An 11052-nucleotide genomic window follows, 5' to 3' on the forward strand; every position below is an offset into this window, starting at 1 on the left:
TAATAAGAAAAATGGAAATAACCCACTAAAAAAATAGGCACAAGGACTCACTCTCTCACTCACTCACTCACTCACTCTCACTCTCACTAATTCACTCACTCACTCTCACTAATTCACTCACTCACTCTCTCACTAATTCACTCACTCACTCTCACTAATTCAATCACTCACTCACTCTCTCACTAATTCACTCACTCACTCTCACTAATTCACTCACTCACTAATTCACTCTCTCACTTACTCTCTCACTGTAAAAAAAAAAAATAGGCACAAGAAATGAATAGCCAAGTTACTAAAGATGACATCCAGGCGGCCAACAATCATATGAAGAAATGTTCAAATGTATTAGCCATAAGAGACATACAAATTAAAACAATGAAATACCATCTCACATGGACAGTCATCAATTTCGTAAGAGGAAATACTAAATTCTGGAAGAGAGTCGGAGAGATTGCCACACTCATACTTTACTGTGGGAACGTGGACTTGTGCAACCACGATGAAACTCAGGATGGCAGATCCAAACACCTTATGCTTCTTCAGTCTCGCTACTTGGTTCCTACCCTAAACAAATAAAGAGCAAAACACGAACAGAAATATGCACACCAATGTCTATTGCATGAACAGAAATATGCACACTGATGTATAGAGCAGCAATTGCTGTAATAGTAGCAAGATGGGAACAATCAAACACCCAACTATAAATGAATGGATAAACAAATTCTGATATATTCATACAATAGAATATTACATATCCTTAAAAAATAATTATGAGTCTGCCAAACATCTTAAGACATGGACAAAATTAGAGAACATTTTGCTCAGCAAAGGTAGTCAGTCTCATGAAGATAAGTATTTTATGACAATATTATTATAAAGGAAGACAAAGAAAAGAAAAATGGCCTTTGCAGGAACGGAAAAGACTTGAAAGACCATTGCAAGGTGGGTGGAGGAGAAAGGAGGGAGGGAGAGAGAAAGGCAGGGAAGTCTGGAGGGAGGGTGATGGGAAAAGAGGGGGTGAGAATTTAAAAGAGCAAAATAGATAGAGGGTTTAATGGGACACTATTCCTTATTTGGTTTATTGAGATAGGCTGTGCAAATACATAGAATATGCTTTTCTTCATAAGAATAATATTCTATAAACTATATATATAAATATCATAAAATAAATAAAGTTTTTTTTTTTAAGAGAGATGGAACCTTAAAATCTGAAGTCACAGCCCTAAAAGCCCTCCCAGTTCCTTACCCACCAGATCTAACATTGGTTTGGGTGTCTATAAAAGGAAGAAATGTAAAACTGAAACCGACTTGGATTCTTTAGAAAATAACAAAATAAAATTACAGACTTAGATGAAGGATGTGTTAAAAATCAATAATTCCCTCAAAAAAAATAGAAAGAAAAGAAACAAACACTTCTGCCCAACCTCAATTGGAGTCAGTTTTTCATTTAGCCTGGACTAGGAGACGACCACATATCTCCTGCCAAGCAGGACCTCCGTTTGGTCACCTCAATTTGATGAACACTCCTACCAGGATGTTCCGTGAGCCTCAATGGAAAGTTAAGACCTGAGAGGATGAGGGACGCATGTATCCAAGAGAAGGTGATTTCACTTTCATTAGTGGGTACACTTAGGGAGAGGCCGCCTGGCCCTGGAGGAAAAAAGTTATCATTACTTGTATCAACCCCCCAATGGGAGAATCCACCCTGTTAGTAAGTTGCTAATCATGTATTTTTGACCAAATTTCTTTTCTGCCCTTGATGATCCAGGTCTTGTACCATAGACTACCTGGATTTTAGATGTCTGTTTTCCGTGTAGCATTGTTCACAGGCCACATCAGAAGGATCCACCTTGGAAACGCCTCTAAATGAGCCATCCCTTAACTTAAACTTACCTGTTGCAGTTTCAAGAAACTGAAATTTTCCTTTGGACTTAAACCTGAAATACCGTCTGGTGAGGAAAAACAGATGATTGCTATTCCAACACGGTGGCCTTGGAGATCACCGAACTTAGGTGTAAGTGACCTGCTTTAAAGATTGTCCAATAACTGGCAAACGAAGATGAGCAGATATTTACTGTTTTTATATTTCCTTTGCTTTTATGACATTTCTTATTTTTGCAGACAGAGTGTGCTTTGTGTCTAAGCAGTATTCAGTCACTTAAAGTTTTAATCTATACAAGTGAATGTTCCATGTATTTTATTTAGTCTGATAAGCCTGAGTACTGATGTACATTTTAGTTTTCTTACTAGTATTTTAAATGCTGTATACTATTGGCTCGATTGATGATAATATTGTCAGAAACATCAAGTATCTCTACAGGTTACTCATGTTATTTCTCAAGAAGTTAAGAACGCTGCCTCTAAAGTGAACCATATATATATATATATATATATATATATATATATATATGGAAACCTTAGATATATGAATGGATTTTGAGCTTGCCTTTAATTCTAAATCCTTACTTAAGAACAATTAGTTCTCAAGATTTGGCCCTGCATGATATGTGCCCTCATGAAGTGATCGCTGAAGAGACGGGTGCTTTAGCAAAGTATGGTGAAAAAAATCAGATGGCGCCCAGCTATTAGAAAGAACAAACCTGGGGTCTTACATGCTAGTCCATCAAAGTGAGGTATAAGCCAAGTCTACATGGAGGAAATGCACCAGCTTATGTGATTGTAAGCAACAAAATCCAGGATCAGAGGAGGGAATTGTATTAGAGCTTAAATTCTAAGCAGCTGGTTTACAGGAGGTTATGGATGGCACAAAATCCATTTGTAGAATCCCCACCTGGACCATCTCCACTGAACTTCCTCAGACCACCTACTAGATACGTGAATAGTTTTGTTCTCAGATAGATGGCATTGAAAAATGGATTATTGCAGCCACAGATAGCTGAAAATGTAACATCTTACCACATGTTTTCCCTTTTCACCCATTTTAAACTTGTTTCTAGTGTTTATTATTTTCTGCTTTCTTTTGGAGAGGTTTATCTTGTTTTGATAAATTAAAATGTTTGGCATATACCGGGGGTGGGAGGGGATATGGACAGAACACATAAGCAGACATTTCATTGAAGAAGACATCCAGGGGGCGAACAAACCTATGAAAAAAATGATAGCCATCACTAGCCATTCAAGAGATGCAAATCAATATGACAGTCAGTTGCCGTCTCACACCTGACTTGAAAAAATAGAAAACAATAAATGCTGAAGCCTGTAGGGGAATCCTCATATACTGACTGGAATCCTCATACATCGATGGTAGGACTGTAAATCAGTACAACCCCTATGGAAAGCTGTATGGCACTCTCTTAAACAAGCATGAATAGAAGTACCATATGATCCAGCAATCCCTCGTATAGGTATATACTCAAAGAAATCAAGAACACAGCATGAACAGATATGTACACATTTATGTGGCGTGCAGTGCTACTCACAAGAGCAAGAATACCCAGCTGTGGAAGAACAGATAAATAAACTTTGGCACATACACACATTGTTAAAGAAATGATGAAACTATGAAAGCTCTCATGATGGATGGATTTGGAGGATATTGTGCTGAGTAAAGTTAATCAATCACAAAAGGACGAATATTGAATGAAACCAATGTTATTTAAGAAAATCAAGAAAAGTTTCAAACTAAAAGAAAACTTTGATGGTGACCAGCGGTGGGAGGGGAGAGGAAGGGAAGGTAACAGATGGTGTAGACAGGCTTTCACTTGGGTCAAGTGACAAAAATATACCATAAGAGAGAAAATGAGGGGCAAGGGAGCAGACAGGGCAGGCTTGTGGAGGTTTGATAAGTTCTTCAAATGACTGACTACAAAGATAGTGGTCTGAAATGTAAACACACACTCACACACTCCCCTAATTCACAATAAAAACATTTTTGTGGTTCTAAATCTAGATATATTTAATTTTTTAATTGTTCTGATTTGTTTACTAAGACATTCTGTGAGTTTAGCAATATTTTTTACTTACCTTTGAAAAATGCAAAAATGACAATTGCCACATGTCTGTTAACTGAAGCATTGATTGTAATAACAAAAGATTGGAAACAATGCAAATGTCCGCCAATAGGGTATCTATTAAGTAAATTATGATTCATGTACAGCAGATCATTATACAGTTGCAAAGAAGATGGAGGACATTTTATATGTAGGGAAATGCAAAGATTTCCGTACTATTCTTTTTTTTTTAAGCTATCAAGTGTTTTTATTATTTTATTCTACATTATATACATATTGTAGAAGGCCACAGCAGTTTAACATATAAGCCCTTTAAAAGTAGAGGGCATTATGAAGGATAGACAAGTATCAAAATGAAGTCCAGTAACAAGGGTATATACTCAGTGCAGTATTTCTAAGGAATAACAGCAGATACCCAGTACTTTACATTTACCTTGCAAATATTCCATAGGATTTTATAGACCTCTTTGGGCCGTACTATTCTTATGTATAAAGTACAGGGAAACATACGTATATACATGAGCAGTTTTTTTAAACTTTGGAAGAACACGTACAAAGATACGAAAGTTATTGCCTATCAAGTGAGGTTGAAAGTTAGATCCTTTTCTCTGAATATTTTTACATATATTATCCTATTTTATAACCACATAATTACATTATTTACTAAAAAGATGTTAAAATGATTACCCTGTAGACGGAGGATAAATTATTGAAAACTGACTTTTTATAAGATATAGGGTACATTAACTCAAATTAGTGTCTTTCAAGAATAATCGATAATCAGGCAACAATTTATTCAAGGTGAAAAACAAACGCGCCCAACGTGGGGCTCGAACCCACGACCCTGAGATTAAGAGTCTCATGCTCTACCGACTGAGCTAGCCGGGCAACCATGCTAACGCTTGCAAAATAATCCTATTCAAAGTTGAATCTCCTTTGTCATTCCCACAGCCTTACGAATTGGAGTATATTGAAGCTATTAAAGAACTTCAGAAAGCCGAGAAATTCAAGTTCCCCTCGGTAGCGTTCTTCCCACTGCCACCGTCTTCACTTTTTTCAATCCGCGGGAAGCGCTAGGACAAAAAGAGAAGAACGGAAAGGTAAGCATCTCGGCGCTCACCGTTATAGTTTAAAAACCCTAAATATTATATTTTATTTATTTTAATAGTTGTATCGACTTATAATTCATGTGTCATACCATTCAATATTTAAGTATATTAAAGAGAGTTGTGTGTTCATCACCCCAATCAGAACATCTTCTTCATTTTTGTATCTATTATTAGCTCTCTGTTTCGCCCCAACCTCCCATGCTAACTCAATAAACTACAAATCTGGTCGCTGTCTCCGAAGCTCTACCTGCCCTGATTTTCTTTTAAAGAAATTCATTCAAATTTTTAAATATGAGGTCTAATCAGCGGGTTAATTAATGGCAGTGTCTGGAAACCAGAGGAAAGCCGAGAATGCTGCGGACACTCAGCGCTAACTGTCCGGTCAGCATTTGCTTCTTCAGGACGTTGACTCGGGCCTTTACCCTTGAAAGGAGAAAAAGTAAAAGGACGCGCAAGCCTGCGCTGGAGATGCCGGGGATCGAACCCGGGGCCTCATACATGCAAAGCATGCGCTCTACCACTGAGCTACATCCCCAACCGGCTAACGCTGTTTTCTGCAGCTTACTTGGCTATTGCATGCTCCAGTATCGGCGTTTGTATGCAAAAGGAGAAAAATGCCAGAGGGAAAATAGAGCTAGTGATGGGAAGGGGGTGTGGTAAAAACGAAATTTTAACCAGTGATGTCGGCGCAGACTTCACTGAAAAGAATACACTCGAGCCGTGACTCCAAAGGGGTAGGGCGGTGCGGGTATCTGGGGGAAAGAGCGCCAAGCAAACGAACAGCTGTGTAAAGGTCCTGAGGCAGGAGTCTTTCCGAAAAGTTGCAGAAATCGCAAGAAGGCTTGCACGGTTAGAGCGTAATTCAAAAGACAAATAGATGCAGATAAAGAGTCTTGGGATCTTTTTAGGAGGATGGTGCCGAAGGCAAAGGGCTCCTGCCTCTCCCAAAATAGAAGCCAAAGTAAAGGCATTAAAGGCCAAAAAGGCCCTGCAGACAGGCATCCACAATCACACACATCCACGCCCCCCAAAAGAAGATCTGCACCTTCTACTGGCCGAAGACCCTGAGAGGCAACTCAAATGCCTCCGAAGAGCGCCGCCAGGAGAAACAAGCTGGATTGTGATTCCATCAGCAAGTTCCCCTTGACCCCCGAAGCCACGAAGGAGATCAAAGGTAGCAGCACACGTGTGTTCATTGTGGACGCGGAGACCCTCGAGCACCAGATCAAACAGGCTGGGGAGAAGTTCCATGGCAATGATATAGCCAAGGTCAACACCCTGATCAGGCCTGAAGTGAGAAGGCATGGCTCCTGACAATGGCGCTTTAGATGTTGCCAACAAAATCAGGATTAAACTGAGTCTAGCTAGCTAAGGCCAAATATAAACTTTTCAATACAAGACAAAAAAATAAGAGTCGTGGATTTAGATAAGAAAACAAAAATAGACAAAACTTTTGGTCTATTGTCAGACCTTCGTTTTTACCCTGCAGGAGGTGGGAGATTCTGAAGGGCCTGAAGTAGAGGAGGGCCATTCTCTGATAAAGAAGACAAAAGACGGGGTCAGGAAGGCGGTGAGAGGAGCAGGTTGGGCAGATCAGAACTGCAGCTTTGGACACACAGAGTGTGACACTCCTAAGAATGAGAAGCTGGAGGTTCTGTGTGAGAGCTGCTAGCTGTGGGTACCGTCATTCCTAAGGTACCTGGGCTGGCAATATGGATTGTGGCGTGATCAGCTGTGTAACAGATTAAATTGTGCCCTGATTCCGCCCCGCCCCAATGCATTATATATGTGTAACCCTGAGCCCCACCACCTGTCTGTCAGTTTGTAGTTTGTGGCGCTGTTACCCTACTACCTGTCAGCTTGTAGTACTGTGGTGGCTTGCATGTCGCAATGATGCTGCACGCAACGTCACTGATAATTCAAATATCAGCAGGGTCACCCAAAGTGAACAGGTTTCAGCAGAGCTTCCAGACTCAGAACAGGTAGCAAAGGAGGAACAGGCTGTCCACTTCGGAGGAATCAGCCACTGGAACCTTATGAAAAGCGGCGGCGCACTGTCAGAGATCTGCCTGAAGGTGAGCTACTCAGGCCCGAAGGGACTCAAAACGCGACCACCAAGAAAGAGCTCCCTTCTCAAAGTAGAGTCCACCCTAATGACGTGGATGGAGTACACGATTTCTGGACTTCATTTACTGACAGGTGCACAACTCAAAATAAGAAGAAACAGCTGCAAACATCTATTGATAATTGAAATTTTGGAAATTACAAAGTATGAATCTAGGAAAATTTGAAGTCATCAAAAATGAAACAGAGGCTTAAAGTTCAATATCTTAGGCATTCGTGAGCTGAAATGGACTAGTGCTGGCCATTTTGAATCAGACAATCATATGGCTTACTATGCCTGCCGGAATGAGAAACTCAACAGGAATGGCGTCACGTTCACGGTCAAAGTGTCACAACTCACCTTACCCTAAGTAGAGCAATTTTGTTTTAAGCTGAAAACTCAAACCTCCCCAGCACAAACTGTCCTAAGCACTATGCCACTGTGGCAGCAAAGTTCCTTTGCTAACCCAGAATCACTATTTGACCCATCTGACCCTAGCTCCACCCCTGCCTGGCCTCATCTGGGAACAAAAGGTGAGGGAACCGGCGCCTTCTCCAACTCCCGTTTTCTGTGCCTCGCTAGCTGCTCCACATTCCCACTTTTTGTTTCTCATCACTAACTTGCACCTGCTTCAGCTCCCTTGCTCCTGTACAGTATCATATCCTTTGTGGAATAGCATTTAGAGGGCAAAGTGGGTTAAGCAATAGCTGACACTCTGAATGCTGGCATAATAAAGAAACTTCATCCTCCTCGATAAATATCGCTGAAGTTTCTTGTTAATCTTGCAGCATCAAAAGGATCTTCCAAGATCAATCTTGGAGTGCAATGCTGCCTGTGATAAAGTATTATCTATCCTTATACAAGGCAATCCACTCAACACAGTACTATTTGAATGTATGTGCCAACCATTACAGGGAGTGATATGCAGAAATGGAAGAATTCTGCCAATGCCTTCAGTTTGAAATTGATCAAACATGCAATTAGGATGATTAGTGGTAATTAGAATGCAAAAGTTTGAAGCAAAGAGGAAAGAACAGTAGTTGGAAAATGTGGCCTTGGTAATAGAAACAAAGCTAGAGATCACATGGTAGTACTGTGCAAGACTAATAAATTCTTCAGCACAAATCATTTTCCAACAACACAAAAGGGCTTATACACATGGACTTCTCCAGATGGAATTCACAGAAATCGAATTGACTACATCTGTGGAAAGACATGATGGAGAAGCTCAATATCAGCAGCTGAAACCAGGTCAGGGACTGACTATGGAACAGACCACCAATCACTCAAATGTAAGATCAGGTTGAAGCTGACAAGACTCTGAAACATGTTCTTCATCATAGAATAGCTAAGGTGAATGAAGAAATGATCAAGTCATAGACCCAAACAGAAAATTTCAAAGCAAAGCTGGAAAAGACTAAGTAAAATGTTATAATGGAACCATAAAGATCCACAGTTAGAAAACCAAACAGGAAGAAGATGCTCAGAGTGTCTTAGACTAAAGAAAAAAGTCAAGTCTTGAGTTGCACTATTGAAAGATTCCATGGGCAAAATATGCCCTGAACTATCCACATGCGGCCCGCTGAGGACATTTATCCGGCCCGCTGGGTGTTTTTGCCCCGTTTTGTTTTTTACTTCAAAATAAGCTATGTGCAGTGTGCACAGGAATTTGTTCATAGTTTTTTTTAAGAATATAGTCCAGCCCTCCAAAGGGTCTGAGGGACAGTGAACTGGCCCCCTGTTTAAAAAGTTTGAGGACCCCTGCAAACTATACAACGCAGTAAGGAATGTGTTAGTCTGGATGGACTAGAGAAACAAATTCATAGGCACACTCATGTGTATAAGAAAGAGCTTTAGTGGAGAGCAAATGCTTGGAGAATGATTGGGGCAGGGAATGTATGGATGTGCTTTATACAACTGATATATGCATATGTATGGATTGTGATAAGAGTTGTATGAGCCCCTAATAAAATGTAAAAAAAGAAAAGAGGAGAAAAAAAAGAAAATGATTAGGGCAAAGAATGTACAGATGTGCTTTATACAATTGATGTATGTACATGTATGGACTGTGATAAGAGTTGTATGAGCCCCTAATAAATTGTTTTTTTAAAAAAAGAAAGAGCTTTATATACAATAGCAATTGAGTATTGAGAAAACATCTCAGCCCAGTCCAGATCAAGTCCATAAGTCCAATATTAACCCATATGTCCAATATCAATCTATGTAGTCATCTTCAGACTCATGAAACACAGGCAATGAATGCAGGAAGATCACAGGCCAGTGGGTGGAAGGTCTTGTGGATCCATTGGCGCTGTAAGCATCTTAGCCCTGACAGGGTCTCCATGTGGCACGGGACTAGACAGTGCTTCATTCTGAACACACATGGTCACGTACGAAAAATAACTAATGCACATTCTATTGTGCATAGGCTCACTATAAGTTGGACAGGACTTGACGGTACCTAACAACAGCCCTTATACCTGTGGTTATATATAATCTCTTTTGAAAATAGGTTTTCCTTGTTATATTAATGAAGCAACATTAGTGTAGGGTGTGTTTTAAGTCAGGAAGCAAGCAAACAGAGATGGGGTCCCCTAGTGACCAAGAAGGGCCATGATATAACCTGAAAGTTTAATATGATTGTTCTTATATTATTCGATTGACTCCACAGGGCACAGTAGGCATTTCTGAGAATGTAATTCTTTTTTTAAAAACAATTTATTAGGGGCTCATACAACTCTTATCACAGTCCATACATATACATACATCAATTGTATAAAGCACATCTGTACATTCTTTGCCCTAATCATTTTCTTTTTTTTCCTCCTGTTTTCTTTTTTTACATTTTATTAGGGACTCATACAACTCTTATCACAATCCATACATATACATACATCAATTGTATAAAGAGAATGTAATTCTTTACTGGAGTTGAAAGTCTGGTCTTTCTCCCGCAGCATGGCTGGTGGCTACTGACTTTTCAGATCGCAGGTCAACTCATAAGCACGTAGGGCAGAGTCAACTCTTGAGGTTTCTGAGGCTGTAAATATATGGGAACAGACAGCCTCATCTTTCTCTCTCAGAGGAGCCCGCGGGGTTTGAATTGCTGACCTTGAAGTTCATTACCCCAGGATGGGTGGGGGCAAAACCCTGGCGTATGCGGCCTTCATTAGAAAGGAGAGTGTGGAAGCAGATCATCCTGGAAGCCTTGGTAAGAGGCTGCAAGAACGATGGGGGAGGGGCAAGAGAAAAGGTTTTAGGGGGAGGTGGGATGAGGTGGGATGGGATAGGATGGAGAATATTTTCGAAGAAAGTGAAGAAAATTGATTGCATAGGTATTACTTGGTTTTTGTTTTTTTTAAAAAATCAATGTTAAATCAAAGTGGGAGGGACGTAGAGGAGCTGACTGGCAGAGAGATAGATGCACGGTCGTGCCGGAGGAGTGCGGTCCTGGATCCTAAATTTAGCTCCGCAAAGCGCCAGGACGAAGCAGCGCTCGCTGAATCTGACACCGTGCTGGCTCGACCCCGGGCGGTGGCAGGAATGTCGCCTGGCCAGGCTTTGGAGCCCACCTGTCTCGGCGCGTTTCCCGAGGCTGACTGGGTCGGCCTGGAGTGGCCTCGAGAGAGCCGCGCGAAGAGAGGGTGCCTCGGGGTGGAGGCGGTCCCTGGCCCAGGGCAGGGGGACCCGGTCGCGGGGCCCCTCGGCGCGGGCTCGCCGGGCCGCGCTCGCTCGGGCCGCCGGGCCCGCAGTCCGCGCGCGCTCCCTCCAGGCTCGCCGCCGCGCGCGCTCAGCTGCGCCTGCTCGGCCGGGCCCGCGCTTCCTCCCCCGCGGGCGGCCGGGGCGGGCCGGGGCGCGCGGAGCGCGC

General features: G+C 41.6%; 2 non-coding genes across 2 annotated transcripts; both read right to left on the reverse strand.

Annotated features, from left to right (window-relative positions):
- Window positions 1-4786: 4786 nt before the first annotated feature.
- On the reverse strand, window positions 4787-4859 carry TRNAK-CUU (transfer RNA lysine (anticodon CUU)). The gene has a single exon. It is a non-coding gene; the product is annotated as a tRNA-Lys (tRNA).
- A 684-nt stretch (window positions 4860-5543) lies between these two features.
- Window positions 5544-5615, reverse strand: TRNAA-UGC (transfer RNA alanine (anticodon UGC)). Its single transcript has one exon. It is a non-coding gene; the product is annotated as a tRNA-Ala (tRNA).
- Window positions 5616-11052: the final 5437 nt, after the last annotated feature.

Source organism: Tenrec ecaudatus, chromosome 2 (assembly GCF_050624435.1).
Source record: "Tenrec ecaudatus isolate mTenEca1 chromosome 2, mTenEca1.hap1, whole genome shotgun sequence".
Taxonomy (NCBI): domain Eukaryota; kingdom Metazoa; phylum Chordata; class Mammalia; order Afrosoricida; family Tenrecidae; genus Tenrec; species Tenrec ecaudatus.